Consider the following 16284-nt stretch of genomic DNA (forward strand, 5'->3'; position numbering starts at 1 on the left):
TTCTTTGCTTAAATTTAAACAACTCCCACTGTAGCTTGTTGAACAATAAACTCTACTTCTCTTGGCCCCTGCTCTTTACCAAATGCTAAGACTTCTTGATGGAACTGTCATTTTACCACATGCATTAAGACCAGGTGGCATTCTAATAGTAGAGGAATCAACCTGAAGGCAAAGATACTCTTGTAGGCTGTAGATCACACCAAGAGAGCACTGAAAGTCAAAATATTCCTTAAATTCTTTTAGAGGTGGTTCATCTTTAAGTTAACTTTTAGTATGTTATTGAATGGTCAATTCTAAGCAGCTTTTCAACTGGCCTTCAGCTTTTCTTTATAATATATTTTTAGAGTTTTTGATTTAGTTGCCTTCTTCTTCTGACTTTTTAAAAGCTTTCAAATGGGGAGCCACTGACTCCATCTAAAAGCAAATGTTCTGTAAGGCTACACATTTATTGTTTTTGCTCCTTTTTACTACTCATTCTTCTATTCAGGCCTCTCCTAGTCATATTCCAGTCTCTTATTCAAATCAAGGCATGGTTGCTGGGGTAGTTTGGACTCTAGTTTGAACTCTGGCTACCAGATTGCTGAAACTGCAAACAGGAGAGCTGCTGAATAAAAAGCTAAATAATGCAAAAACCAAAAATAATAAAAAAAAATTAAAACCAAATGCACATTTTCTAACTCTCTACATCATCTTAAAAGTTAATTTAAATGTGACAAACTATTTAAAGGTCATGGTTGGCAATATCAGCTAGCCAGTGGCATGAACAGGACCCACCTATGAGCTGAATGATGGAAATACTGGCATCAAGTTGGCAGTATGATAGAATATATGCCTCTGGTACTGTATATCACTATTGTTGTGCCAGAAGGCTTTACTGTTATTGGCAGGTCATTGGGTAATAGGGATGCACCGAAACCACTATTTTGGATTCGGCCGACCACCTGAATCCTTCACAAAAGATTCAGGCGAATACAGAACCGAATCCTAATTTGCATATCCAAATTAGGGGTGGGAAGGGGAAAACATTTTTTACTACCTTTTTTTATGACAAAAAAGTCACGCGATTTCCCTCCCTTTCCCTAATTAGGATTCGGATTCGGTCCGGCCGGTCGGAAGAATTCGGCCAAGTCCGAATCCTGCTAAAAAAGGCAGAATCCCGAACCGAATCCTGTATTCGGTGCATCCCTATTGGGTAACCCTTAATTTACTAATGGGTCAGTATCCTCTAATCCTTACAACTTTGTAACCAAATTCAATCTGATCAGAGGTATAACCATACTTTGTGTAATCAGCGCAGACAGCCCACAATGCAAAGACTACAGCCAAATCGGAAACAACAAATTATATATGTTAGTAAAGCAAACCTCTCCAGCTTTTTCTTCCCTACTGTACTGTATGAAGGAAAGTGTTCACATAACTGTTAAATCTGAAAAACAAGCAACAAAGAATCATACTCAACATATAAATATTAGAGCATGATAATCCTATATAATAAATAAATAGATTGTTTGGATAATCATTTGAAAAAGACCAAAGATGATATTCTATATTTTCCTAAAGACTTCTGCAAACTGAACGCAGCTCAGTAATTGTTCTTGAGGCTACCTGCCCATTAAATGTATTTATTTTCGCCTTGTCTCCTGATGGCTGAATTCATGCCAGCCCTGTCTTACGCTTCATATAAAGGTTTATTTATAGAACGTGTGAATCATAAGTATTATAATAATCTAATAATGTATGTGGAATAAGTCATTTTTCCTGCAATCATTCTTTAAAGAAAGACCCACTGTAGGAAACTGACAATATGCGCTCCTGACCGTATTTCAATTAAATCCCAACAGTTTTCATTTTTTTCCTAAATGACATTTTCACATTCTTAATTATGCAGTAAAGGCATTTAACCTACACTGTTCTTTACTATTTGTGGAGTCCCCAGAAAATACAGTGCTTATTAAAAATATAACATTTTCTAAATTATGCATCTTTTTTTACTGCTATTAGCAAGCTGCATTTTTTTCTTTCCTTCTTTCCTCTTTCCTTCTGACCGCTAATTAAGAGGGAGGAGATAATCAGGTAAATTTTCACCAGGCTTGGGTGTTCTTTGATTTGATACCTCAATAAGTTTCTGTCTGCACAGAGAGTGTTGCATGTGAATTTAGTGTTTAGCAGCGTTAAAAACCTAAAGGCGTTGAAAACTAAAAAAGGTGTTTTTGTGGAATTGCACTTGGGAGACTGTAAGTACCCAGTGTTAATATGAGTGCAAGTAGGTTAGCCAGAATCATTCAGTGTGTGTCTCGTCACATGTATGTTGTGTTGGAGCAGCAGTTTCATGCAGTATTTACATGTGAGAGATGCAGTTGGGTTTTCATTTTGGAATGTGAACTGCAGACTCTAAGGGGGAAACTTGCAGCACTGAAGGTTGTAGCAAACAAGGGGGAGGAAAGGAGGCTCACAGAGCAACCACTGGCAGGGAAGTAGGGGATGGAAGGGTAGGGGGGCTGGTCCAAAGCAATAGATTCAGCATTACGGGTGAAGATGCTAGAGAGAGCAGCTCTGGCATTTATGGAGCAGTCTAACTCTTAGGGCACCCTGGGAGGCAGTGTCTCTAATACAGGCAGTGGGGGGGGGGAGGAGTGCAAGGAAGGTTTCAGCTATAGGAGATTCAATTATTAGAAAAGTGAATAGGGTAATCTGCCGTAAGGACCCTTCATACCAAACGCTCTGCTGCTTGTCTTGTGCTAGGCTTTGGCATGTGGTGGAAAGAGTGGACAGATTATTGGGAGGGGCTGGGGAAGACCCTGCAGTCTTGGTACACACAGGTTCTAATGCCAAAGTTAGAGTAGGGTAGGAAATCGTCAAGAATGATTTTAAACTTACCCTTTATCCTGTGACAGGCTGTGTCTACAGCAACTTGTACACTATGCAAAAAAAGCTATTTTGCTCACATGGAAAGCATTGGAACCTCCAACGTTAGCATTCTGGATAAAAACTATTAATGACATTCTTCCGAGCCACAAATTGACATATATACAACGAAGGGATGCCCAGACAAGTTCAAGAAAATCTGGGACAGATTATGGATCCACAAACTGGTACCGCAGGCATATGACTTAGAGCTTGAGGAAGCTCCTACTCAGGATCTTTACCGAAAGTTACAATTGTATTGCATAAAGGGAAAGCCCACCCCTTTTATTTTTCCCTTATAATTTTCTCACTTTTCTCTCGTATTTTATGTTATGTCTATAAACATATTAAAAATAATCTTTCAAAAAAGAATGATTTAAAAAAAACAATGTGAAGGACTTCCAATGTAATTTTCTCAGAGATATTACTTGTGCCACAAGCAACATTAAGAAGACAGTGGGAGCTTAGAGCTTAGAGAGATGTATGCATGGCTGAGAGATTTGTGTAGGGAGGAAGGCTTTTAGATTTTGGAGAACTGGGCCGACGGCTACAGGCTCTTTGCTAGGGATGGGCTGCATCTCAATGATGATGGTACAGCTGCTTTGGAGGAGAAGATGGCTAGAGGGTTGGAGGAGATCTTTAACTAGATGTGGGGGAAGAGGGTTTAGTAGAGGACTCAGTGGAAGATAGGTTAGATGATGTAGTGGGCATAGGAAGAGAAAATAGGGGAGGAGATTGGTTGGGGTAATGTTAAGGACAAGGAGAACCACGTGCTGTATTTACAAAATTCTCATGCTGGTTCCAGTATAAAATGTATGTTTGCAAATGCAAGGAGTCTGACTGGTAAAATGGTAGAGTCCAGCAAATGAATTGTAGTAGTATGCTATGGACCCCCTAATGTAAGTGAAGACTAGGAGGCTAAGTTACTGATGCATATAGAAAAGGCTGCTAGCTTGGGGAAAGTAATCATAATGAGGGATTTTAATTACCCAGATATTAACTGGAGCAACAGTACTGCCGGGCAGTTAATGGGAACACGTGTATTAACTTGTTGCATGACAATTTTATGGCACAGGCTGTTAAGGAGCCAACCAGAAAAATGCTATACTGGATTTAGTGATCTGTAATGACCCAAAACATATAGCAAATGTGCAAGTAATGAAACCCCTGGGCATTAGTGACCATAATGTGATCTCATTTAATTTAATGTCTGGTGCAAAAAACAAATATACACTGGGACAACAAAACTGCTGTATTTCAGAAAAGCTAATTTTAGCGTCTTAAGGGCTGCCCTACAGAGTATAGATTGGGGCATTATGTTTTCTAATAAAAACACAGAACAGCAATGGTTGGCATTTAAAATGATAATAAATTTTTACTGTTCTCAACTTATTCCCTTAAGAAATAAACTTAGAAGCACCAAGAATCACCCTATATGGCATAATATAGAAGTAAAGATGTTAATTGGAAAGAAGAGAAAGGCATTTAAAAACTATAAGTCTGTGGAGACAGAAGCTGCATTTAATGAATATAAACACTATAATAAATGTTGTAAAACAGCAATCCAGAAAGCAAAGATCAACAAGCACTAATCACTCCTATCCTCAAAAAACCTTCCCTTGATTGCAGCTCTCCCGCTAACTATCGTCCAGTTTGCCTTCTTGCATTCGCATCCAAATTACTAGAAAGGCTTGTTTACAAATGCCTGATCCAGCATCTGACTCACAACTCCCTTCTCGACCCCCTGCAATCTGTCTTTCGCCCATCTCAACTGAAACTGCACTCACCAAAGTAACCATTGATCTTCTACTGGCAAAGTCTAAAGGTCACTATTCCATACTCCTTCTAGATCTCTCTGCAGCCTTTGACACAGTTGACCACACACTCCTCCTGGATATTCTATACTCGGCTGGCATTTGTGACACTGCTCTTTCATGGTTTTCATCTTATATGTCTGATCGTTCCTTTAAAGTTGCCTTCTCTAACTCTACTTCTACTACGTTCCCTCTCTCTGTTGGAGTTCCTCAAGGCTCTGTTCTAGGCCCCCTGCTGTTCTCACTCTATACACCTTCGCTAGGAAAACTAGTATCACCTTTATGCTGATGACACCCAACTCTACTTGTCTACTCCTGATCTTTCTAATTTTGTCCTTTCCCAAGTTACAGATTGTCTCTCAGCTGTCTCCTCCTGGATGTCACAGCGCCACCTGAAACTGAAAATACAGAACTCATTATTTTTCCTCCAAGATCTTCTCCTGTCCCTCAGTTATCACTCACAGTAAACCCCACCACCTTTCATTCCACCACACAAGCATGCTGCCTAGGAGTTATCCTAGACTCTGTATTTTTCACCACACATTCAAAGACTTGCAAAATCTTGTCATATTCAACTGTGCAACATTGCCCGAATACGACCATATCTCAGTTCAGAATCAACTGAAACACTCATTGAGTCCCTCATCATCTCCCGCCTTGATTACTGCAACTTACTCCTTGCAGGTATTCCAACAAGTAATCTTTCACAACTCCAATCTGTTCTAAATGGGGCTGCTATCTCACCGCTCAACATCAGCTGCTCCCATTTGCATGTCCCTTCACTGGCTCCCAATCTCTTCTAGAATCAAATTTAAATTACTAACACACACATTCAAGGCCCTTAATAATGAAGCCCCTCCCTATATTTCATTTCTGATCGCCAAATTCACTCCTTCACAAAACATTTGCTCTGCTTCTGATCTTTGCCTCGCTTCTCCTCTCATCACTTCTGCCTATTCTCGTCTACAAGACTTCTCTCGGGCTTCTGCTTTTCTCTGGAACTCTCTGCCTCAAGCTGTCAGACTTTCTCCTTCTTTCCAAACTTTCAAGCACTCCTTAAAGACCCACCTGTTTAAACAAGCTTATTCAATGTACCTTAATTAATTAATCATTGTTTTATCATAAATCACAAAATTGTTTCTAAAATCCTAATGTCTCAATTGTACCCTAACCTTTAGTTTGTAAACTCTAATTTGTAGGGCCCTCTAACCCTATTGAAATCTGTAACCCTTGTTTGTTATCCACCATTTATTCCCTGTTTGTTATAACTAAGGTAAAGCACTGCGTATCTTGTCGGCGCTATATAAATAAATGATTACAAAAAAATGCAGATTGAGAGTGTGGCTTCTTTAAATAAAGGTACCAGTGTCTTTGTAACAGATACAGAAAGGGCAAATGTGCTAAATCAGTTCTTTTCTTCAGTGTATAGAGGAGTCAGAGTTGCCAGACCCATCTCAAAGCTGCACTGTTGGTTCAGCTCAATCTAGTCATTGGCTGACTCAGGATATGGTTCATAAAGCTTTATTAAAAATTAATGTGAACAAGGCGCCAGGGCCAGATAGAATACACCCTCGGGTTCTAAAAGAGCTTAGTTCAGTTGTAGACCAGCCTCTATTTCTGATTTTCTCCGACTCGCTTTAATTTGGTATGGTACCTATGGATTGGAGGAAAGCTGATGTAATTCCTGTACTTAAAAAGGGATTACTATCTCAGCCTGACTTGACATCTGTGGTGGGCAAATTATTTGAAGGCTTGTTAAGTGATCACATTCAAAATGTTGTCCTAGTGAATGGCATTATGAGCAGCAATGAGCATGGCTTTATGTCTGAGGAAGGGGCACGCCCCCGAAACGTTACATCATATGACTAAATAAACATGCAGGGGATTTCCCCGCTACACTAGCCTTTTGTGTTTTGCAAAGTTCTGCTTTGATACAATTGGGAGAGGTGCCGACCCCTCCAGCCAACACTAGGCAATTATACACAGGAGAGAATCGAGGGGAAATAGGAAGTGTTTTGCAGCCTTTATGAAGGATAGGTCATGTCAGACTAATTTGATTGCTTTTTATGATGAGGTATTAAGATGCTGGACAGTGGGGGGGCAGTGGATGTGATCTATTTGGATTTTGCCATATCATTTGATACAATGCCCCACAAATTACTGCCTTCTAAACTAAGGTCTCTTGGGCTTAATAAGGTCATTTGCACATGGATAGGAAATTGGCTACAGGAGAGGAAGGTTGTTAATGGGACATTGTCTGCTTAGAGTAAGGTACTTAGCGGGGTCCCTCAGGGCTCTGTATTGGGTCCACTTTTATTTAACTTGTTCATTGATGACATAGGGGAGGGTATTCTAAGTAATGTATCAGTGTTTGCAGATGACACAAAACTATCCAGCCCAATTAATTCCATCCAGGATGTGGCATCCTTGCAACAGGATCTTGACAAACTGGCAATCTGGGCAACTAAGTGGCAAATGAGATTCAATGTTGATAAATGTAAAGTCATGCACCTGGGATGTAAAAATATCCACTTATACCCTTAATGGGACTGCACTAGGCAAATCCATAATGGTAAAGGACCTTGGAGTCCTTGTAGATGATAAACTTGGCTGTAGTAAGCAATGCCAGTCAGCGGCAACAAGGGCAAATAAGGTCTTGAGCTGTATTTAAATGGGCATAGATTCGCCAGAGGAGTGGTTTATTCTTCCACTGTGTAGAGCGCTGGTGAGGCCCCATCTAGAATGTGCCTTGAAGCTTTGGTTTTCAAACATTATTGAATTAGAAAGGGTCCAGAGAAGGGCAACTAAGCTGGTAAAAGGTATGAAAAAATCTCAGTTATGAGGAAAGACTGGACAAGTTGAGGTTGTTCACACTGAACAAGAGGCGCTTAAGGGGTGATATGATAACTATGTATAAATATATAAGGGGATCATATAATAATCTCTCTAATGTTTTATTTACCAGTAGGTCCTTCCAGCTGACAAGAGGGCACCCATTCCGATTAGAAGAAAAGAGGTCCCGCCTAAATATTTGGAAGGGGTTTTTACATTGAGAGCTGTGAAGATGTGGTCGTACAGGCTGATACATTAGATAGCTTTAAGGAGGGGGTTGGATGACTTTCAAGCAATGAGGAAATACAGGATTATGGGAGATAGCTCATAGTACAAGTTGATCCAGGGACTGGTCCAATTGCCATCTTGGAGTCAGGAAGGAATTTTACCCCCTCTGAGGCAAATTGGAGAGACTTCAAATGGGGTTTTTGCTGTCGTTTAACTAGCAGTTAGGCAGTTTATATAAGAGGTTGAACTTGATGGGCGAGTGTTTTTTTTTTCAACAAAACTTACTATGTTACTATATTACTATGTTTCATCTTTCTTCATATTTTATGCAGATTTATTTCTTTCAAACTGAAAGGTGACACAGTTATTAAGAACTGCACCTCTTCATTTAGTAAAATATTCATATTTATGTAATTCTGGATAGTACAAATACACATCATCGAACAACAACCACCCCCCTCCCAGTCCTTCTCCGCAACCCACCTCCAGCCCTGGGACAGCACCTTCCTAATTTTGCAGCTGCATTTAGGCCCGCACTGCCCCAGCCACAAGCCCCCCAGGACGTCACTCCATCCGCAACCACCCCCCGAGCCCCCCGCCAAAATAAAAAAACAGCTGAAAAAGATTTGGACCCATAGTTGCCCTCAAATCATGCTTCTATCATATGTTCTACCAGACATCAAAATGAGCTAATGTAAACATTTGTCAACTTATATGATTGTGCTTTGGCTTATCCAGCCTGTGAAACTGGTTTTCTTCTACTGTCAGATTCTGTGTTTCTAAGAAAATGCTGCAACAAAAGGGCTGCTATATTTAGCCCATCAGTGATGTAGTTAACCTAGTTCTTAAGATCCTAATTAAATTAATTTTTGGGGTACGATCTTTCTTTCTTTATCAAATAGAATTAAGTTGTGGAGATTTACAAAACCACCTTGTGCTGTGATGAATTCTATGAATTGTTTTATGATTAACACTTCTAATTTGTCCAATATGTCCAAAGAATTAAGGAAGACTTTTAAATTTTTAATGAGATCATGTGGTTAACAAAGCATTTGTTCCAAAAGACATGCAACATTAAAGCAGCGGAATTGTTTCATGCCGTTGCCGCCAATGTAATGTTAAGGCAAAAGAGATATGACCAATGCTCCAAGCATATGAGGCCTGAATGCTTCTTGTCTTCTTGCTTCTTGTCTACCATACTATTGTCAAATCAAGCTTTAGAAAGTGACCTCTGTGGTGTGAAGTCCCCAGTGAGCAGAAAAATGAAACAGAGCGTATTCTGGTTCAGGATCCTCTGATGTTCTCAGTGTTGAGGATGGAGGAAACTACTGAAATGTGTAATTTAATTTTTGTGGTTGCATATGTTGCAAACAGGTTCGGAAAATAGCACTAGTTGTGTGAAAAAATTTTTTTCAAAATGAATCAGTTAATAGTGCTGCTCCAGCAGAATTCTGCACTGAATCCATTTCTCAAAAGAGCAAACAGATTTTTTTATATTCAATTTTGAAATCTGACATGGGGCTAGACATTTTGTCAATTTCCCAGCTGCCCCAAGTCATGTGACTTGTGCTCTGATAAACTTCAATCACACTTTACTGCTGTACTGCAAGTTGGAGTGATATCACCCCCTCCCTTTTTCCCCCTAGCAGCCAAACAAAAGAACAATGGGAAGGTAACCAGATAGCAGCTCCCTAACACAAGATAACAGCTGCCTGGTAGATCTAAGAACAACACTCAATAGTAAAAACCCATGTCCCACTGAGACACATTCAGTTACATTGAGAAGGAAAAACAACAGCCTGCCAGAAAGCATTTCTCTCCTAAAGTGCAGGCACAAGTCACATGACTGAGGCAGCTGGGAAATTGACAAAATGTCTAGCCCCATGTCAGATTTCAAAATTGAATATTAAAAAATCTGTTTGCTCTTTTGAGAAATGGATTTCAGTGCAGAATTCTACTGGAGCAGCACTATTAACTGATGCGTTTTGAAAATTTTTTTTTTCCCATGACAGTATCCCTTTAACAACTTGGTTTCAAATATGGATTATCAGGTGTTACTTGAAACTGTAAAGCCCCATATTGTTACTCTGAGTTCTGATCCCTGGTTGGCAATGACCAAGGTAAAGACTATAAGTTTAAAGGGGAAGGAAACCGCCTCGGCGCTAACCCCCCACCCCCCCTCCCGTGTATTTCCCTCCTCCCCCCTGGCCTACCCCTCCCTCTGGGCAAATGCCCCTAACTTGTTACTTACCCTTCTGCGCAGGTCCAGTCCAGGGAGTTCACAGCCGACATCTTCTTCCACGCGATCTTCTTCCTCCTTTGACCGGCGCATGCGCAGTAGGATCATTTCGCCAGTACGATCTACTGCGCATGCGCGTGACTTTTGGCGCATGCGCAGTAGATCCGTACCGGCGAAATGCTCCTACTGCGCATGCGCCAAAACGCCGGTCAAAGGAGGAAGAAGATCGCGTGGAAGAAGATGTCGGCTGTGAACTCCCTGGACTGGACCTGCGCAGAAGGGTAAGTAACAAGTTAGGGGCATTTGCCCAGCGGGAGGGGTAGGCCAGGGGGGAGGAGGGAGGGGGGGCAACACATGGGAGGGGGGAGGGGGGTTAGCGCCGACGAGGTTTCCTTCCCCTTTAAGGAATCATTATTTTGTACAAACCACCATTCCTATAGTCCCTTTAGTACAGATTTCCTTTCGCAGATTTCCATAAGATTGTTTGATCATTGGTCCTTAAAGAGGTGGTTCACATTTACGTTTACATTTACATTTAGTAAGTTATACAATGGCCAAAGCAATTTTTCAATTGATCTTCATTATTTATTTTCTATAGTTTCTGAATTTTTTGCCTTCTTCGTCAGACTCTTTTGAGCTTTCAAATGGGGGTCATCTAAAAAACAAATGCTCTGTAAGGCTTCTTGTAAAATCTGGTCATCTGTAGACCTAGGGGCTCTCTTTTCCCTGTTTCTCACACAGGGAGCACTGGCCAATGGCATCTCAGAAGCTTTTCCAGTTATTGAAGAAGCTCCAGTCATTGAAACGAATGTAATACTTCATAGTCTGCAAACGGTTTTACATGCTGACTCTCAGACTGGTGATGGGAAAACTGACTGATCGATGGGTGAATCTGAACCGTTCCACAAAAATTTGTGAAACAGAGAAAAATTCACCAAATGCAATGAATTCAATGGGCGACAATTTTTTTTTCACATGCAACAATTTTTTTTCACTCATTTGAGTCTATGGACAGTATATTTTTTTGGGCGAAAAAAATTTTGTTCATCGCTACGCTTGATTAAATTGTAAGTCCTTGAAAGAAATTTAGACTCCAAGGCAAGTGTCTTTGTGCTATTATCACATAAATCATAAATAATACAATACTAATAAAGCAATGTTGCTGAGTTCTTCAGCGTATGTCCAGCATGTACAATATTGCTCTGCTTGAAATGCTGATACAGTCATTAGCCACATTGATTCATTTTCCTAGAACTTGAACAGAGAGTCCTTCTAAAGGAGTATTAGATTCCAATAAAGAATGGATGGTGCCGTGATGTAGTAGCATAGAGAATACGCTCAGGGAGATCTCCCGAGGCTGGTAATGTTGTAAACAGACAATAATACACAACAAGCACTGAATGTCATCTTGTCAGGGTTGAGTATCAAGAACAAGGGTCAATAAACCAGTAATAACACTGTTCGCAGATATGCATTCAATTTAACCAGTTAGTAGGCAAAATACATGCAAATTGCATATAAATATGGAATCCATGGAACTGGATAGCTAAGCTTATGGTGATTCTCACTATTTAAGTAGACAACTTTATTTACAGACCTAAGGAAGAAAAATGTTATATTTTATTCTGAAAACTATCTGTAGACAGACAACCTTGACAAATGTTTAAAAAAACATAATTATAGAAAAACAATAGTGGACTGAGTGCAATATTTATCAATTTATTAGGGGATTTTGAAAGAATTTATGTCCTCCTATAGCCCGGTGTTAAAAAGATGCATGTATGGCTCAGGGATGGGACAAAAGGCAGGGTTAGGATCTTGCACAAGAAGGTATTAATGGACTTGGGTGAAGTACATTAAAGGGGTCCATGTTAAAAAGAAAAAAACATAGGTTTAAGTGTGAGAATTGTTGTTATTCAATCTCAGTCTGGTCACAACCATCTTTGTGATCTAACATAGACCTCCTGTTGGCTTCCTAACAAAAAGCCAGATAGTTATATAGTCTAGTAGCTCTGTTGGTTTGGTTTAAGATTATTAGGGGTATAGCTTGCCAAATAGGGCCATATTTAAAACTCTCTATAGCTGGGGTCCCCAAACTTTTTTTACCAGTGAGCCACATTCAGATGTAAAAAAAAGTTGGGGAGCAATACAAGCATTAAAAATATTCCTGGATGTTAGCTTACAGAAGGCTTTGTTTGGTTAGACCCTTACACCTGGTTTGTAAGCAAACAAAGTTTGCCTTCAAGCCTGGAATTTAAAAATAAGCAGCTGGTTTTAGGCCACTGAGAGCAACATCCAAGGGGTTTGCTGTATTGCAATTACCACTATGTAAACTTTCTAATAGCATGCAGAGAAAGAGATATCATAAAACTATAGCAATGTAGATATTTGTTGCATAATAAGGCATGAAATAGTATGTGTATATTGTCCTTTAAGGAATAACAGTGTGTCACAGGAGAAGGAGAATCTGTAATGCTCATTGTTATGCTAAATCCACCTTGCAGCTTCATCTGCACTAATAGCCATACATATTTAAAAGAATATTTATTTTGAGCAAAGGGAAAACACATTAGGAGCATTTAACCAAATATCTGTCCGTTGCAAGGCTAAATGCATCTAAATGCATGTTCATATAAAGCTGAGAGGTGAGATCACTCACTGTTATAAGAGCATAGGGTAATCTCATGCATAATAGATTATTGATGCCTGGATTCTTTTTGTACTGATGGAGAAGGAGGAATTACAAATGTTACCAGACTGCCACAATTGCTCATCCTTTTCCAGTGCAATTATTAAACACTATTCATTGTAATGCAAATGCCATGGGTTCTTGCCTCTATGTACTGTTCTCCTCCTGCAGTGTAAAATGACATTTAGTTACTAGGGTCATGTTCCAGGTCAAGGCTGGTCAGTCTGCGACTACATCTCCCAGAAGTCCACCAACAGCAAAATCCCAATGGCAGATTCATCTGAAAGGTCAATGGCTGTTCTAGTCCCTATATCAGATTACAAGTCTTACTAAATGCCAAGGCAGCCCCAAGCAGCCACCTTTTAGTTGATAAACCTACACTTAAAACCATAGACAAGCCAGTTTTTGGATGAGGCACAAATCTTGGCTCCCATCATAAAAGTGATATTATATTGTTTAAAGGAATACTGTCATGGGAAAAAAAATCCTTTAAAAATGCATCAGTTAACCCCAGGCACTGACGGCCTCCCCTCGTCTTGGTACAAGTCTCTACAGGAGCAATTAGCTCCCCACTTACTCGACACCCTGCAGGCCTCCTTCGTAACAGGCTCACTACCCCCCTCATTCAGTGAAGCCCTCATTGTAGTGATCCCCAAACCCGGCAAAGACCCCTCGCAATGCAGCTCGTACCGACCCATTTCCCTTATAAATACGGATGCTAAAATCCTTGCAAAAATCCTTGCTAAGAGACTTCAACGGTACATCATAGACCTCATTCATCCAGACCAATCAGGGTTTATGCCAGGTAGATCCACTAACATCAACTTGAGACGTCTCTATACCAATGTCGAGGTAATGCACGACAAGACGGGTACAAGAGCTGTAGCCTCCCTTGATTCGGCCAAAGCATTTGATTCCATTGAGTGGTCCTATCTTTGGGAAACTTTACGCAGATTTAATTTGGGTGACCAATTCATTAGATGGATTCAATTACTATACCAACGACCGACGGCTAGGGTGAGGGTCAATGGTCTCATATCTGCCCCATTTCAATTACATCGAGGTACTAGGCAGGGCTGCCCCTTGTCGCCATTTTTATTTGCTTTAGCCATTGAACCCCTGGCTATAGCCATCCGGGAGTCTCCTCAAATCGCTGGCTTAACTCTTGGCCCACTCACGGAAAAAATTTCCCTATATGCAGACGACATGCTCATATATCTTGCCGACACTCAGGACTCCCTCACTGCCCTTCTCACGGTGGTAGGACAATTTGGTGTATTCTCAGGTCTTAAGGTTAATTGGAACAAATCCATCCTTTTTCCCATCGACCAACAACCTACTCCCCCTCTCCCCCCCGATGCACAGCTTATGTGGGCACAGGAATTTAAGTACTTGGGTCTAAATATACAAGTGGACTTGTCCACCTTCATACAGATCAATCTCACTCCAATACTTACTAAACTCGAGGCAGACCTCCGACACTGGGCTAACCTCCCTCTTACGCTGTGGGGGAGAATCAACCTTATCAAGATGATTTACCTCCCTAAAATCCTATACCACCTACACAACGCTCCTACACATATCCCTAGCTCGGTGTTTAAAAAAATTAATCAGCTTATTCTCCCCTTCATATGGAACCAAAGAGTACCACGACTGGCCTGGGAAAAGTTGACAGCTGATACAGGAGAGGGAGGTCTAGCCCTGCCCAATTTCCATTTATACTATCTAGCATCCCAGATCTACTACCTACACTGGTGGCTTCACCCGGACCCATACAACCCCAATATGGCTCTGCAAGCCAACATAGCAGGGTCATTAGAAAGTCTCAAGAATCTACCGTATCGCACACTTACAGATATGGGGACCTTACCTTCCACCATCGTCACTCCCCATAGAGCGTGGTGTCAAGGGTTGAAACGGCTTAAAAAAAAACCCCTGAGACTAATCTCCTCCCTCCCGCTATGGGGCAATGCCAATCTTCCACATTTTCGTAACCTAGATGACTTTCTTTACTGGCCACGAAGGGGAATCAAATTTCTTGGAGACCTACTAATAAATAACACATTCCTCTCGTTCCAGGAGCTCCAAACCAAGTGTGCTCCGCTTAGCGTACCCATGTTTAGATATTTTCAAATTCGTCAACTATTCAGGGCACAATTTGGCACTCTCTCACCAGAGTTGACTACACTGGCGATGGAAGAGTCCCTGGCAATGGAGCAGCCCCAAAAGGTAATATCTAAATTATACCACAACTTATTAGCGAGTGTCCCCCCTCCATTCCACACAGCACAAACTAAATGGCAACTACTTGTACCTGAGCTAACTCAGGACGACTGGGAGGAAGCCACCGAGTCAATGTATACCAACTTGATATCCGTGAGAGATAAACTGATTCAATACAAAACATTCCATCAAATATATACCACCCCGTTAAAACTCAAGGCCATGGGTAAAAGAAACGATGACAGCTGCCCTAGATGTGGTGAGATGGCTGCGAACTTTCTCCACATGATCTGGGCGTGCCCCATGATAAACGCATATTGGTCCCAGGTAATGGCTGTCCTAGCAAATACCCTAGATTTTCCTCGGGTGAACTCACCCCAAGTGTGTCTACTGGGGATAGTGGAACAATTAGTACCCATTGCTCATGTAAGAGCTAGGTTTCGAGCCTTGCTATACTATGCTAAGAAATGTGTTATTATGCATTGGATGGGACCCAACCCTCCCACCACGGGCTCCTGGATCAAATTAGTGGACGAGGCCATTCCCTTGATTAAGCTTACGCATGAAACTAGAGGTACAGCAAGTACATTTGATAAAATATGGAGCCCCTGGTGGGAGTCGGGCCCGGGTCTGCAGTCAAGGAGTAACTGGACTACGGATTAGGATGCCCCTCAGATGATTCATATGGACTGCATAGTAAGTTGTTATGCATAGAGAGAACTAGCATGTACCTAGCACGATATTGTAATTGTGTTGACACAGAAATGTTTAACACTGTTTAATGTTGTGAATGTTTTAAGTGTTTAAATGAATAAAGCATTACCTTTAAAAAAAAAAAATGCATCAGTTAATAGTGCTGCTCCAGCAGAATTCTGCACTGAAATCTACTTCTCAAAAGAGCAAACAGATGTTTTTATATTTAATTTTGAGATCATGAGGCTAGACATATTGTCAGTTTTTCAGCTGCACCCAGTCATGTGACTTGTGCTCTGATAAACTTCAATCACTCTTTACTGCTGTACTGCAAGTTAGAGTGATATCACCCCCATCCACAGCCTAACAACAGAACAATGGGAAGGTAACCAGATAACAGCTCCCTAACACAAGATAACAGCTGACTGGTAGATATAAGAACAGCACTCAATAGTAAAAGCCAGGTTCCACTGTGACACTTTGAGTGGGAGAAACAACAGCCTGTCAGAAAGCAGTTCCATCCTAAAGTGCTGGCTCTTTCTGAAAGCACAAGACCAGGCAAAATGACCTGAGATGGCGCCTACACACCAATATTACAACTAAAATACACTTGTTGGTTCAGGAATTACATTTTATATGGTAGAGTGAATTATTTGCAGTTT

This window comes from Xenopus laevis, chromosome 1L, assembly GCF_017654675.1.
Source record: "Xenopus laevis strain J_2021 chromosome 1L, Xenopus_laevis_v10.1, whole genome shotgun sequence".
Classification (NCBI taxonomy): Eukaryota; Metazoa; Chordata; class Amphibia; order Anura; family Pipidae; genus Xenopus; species Xenopus laevis.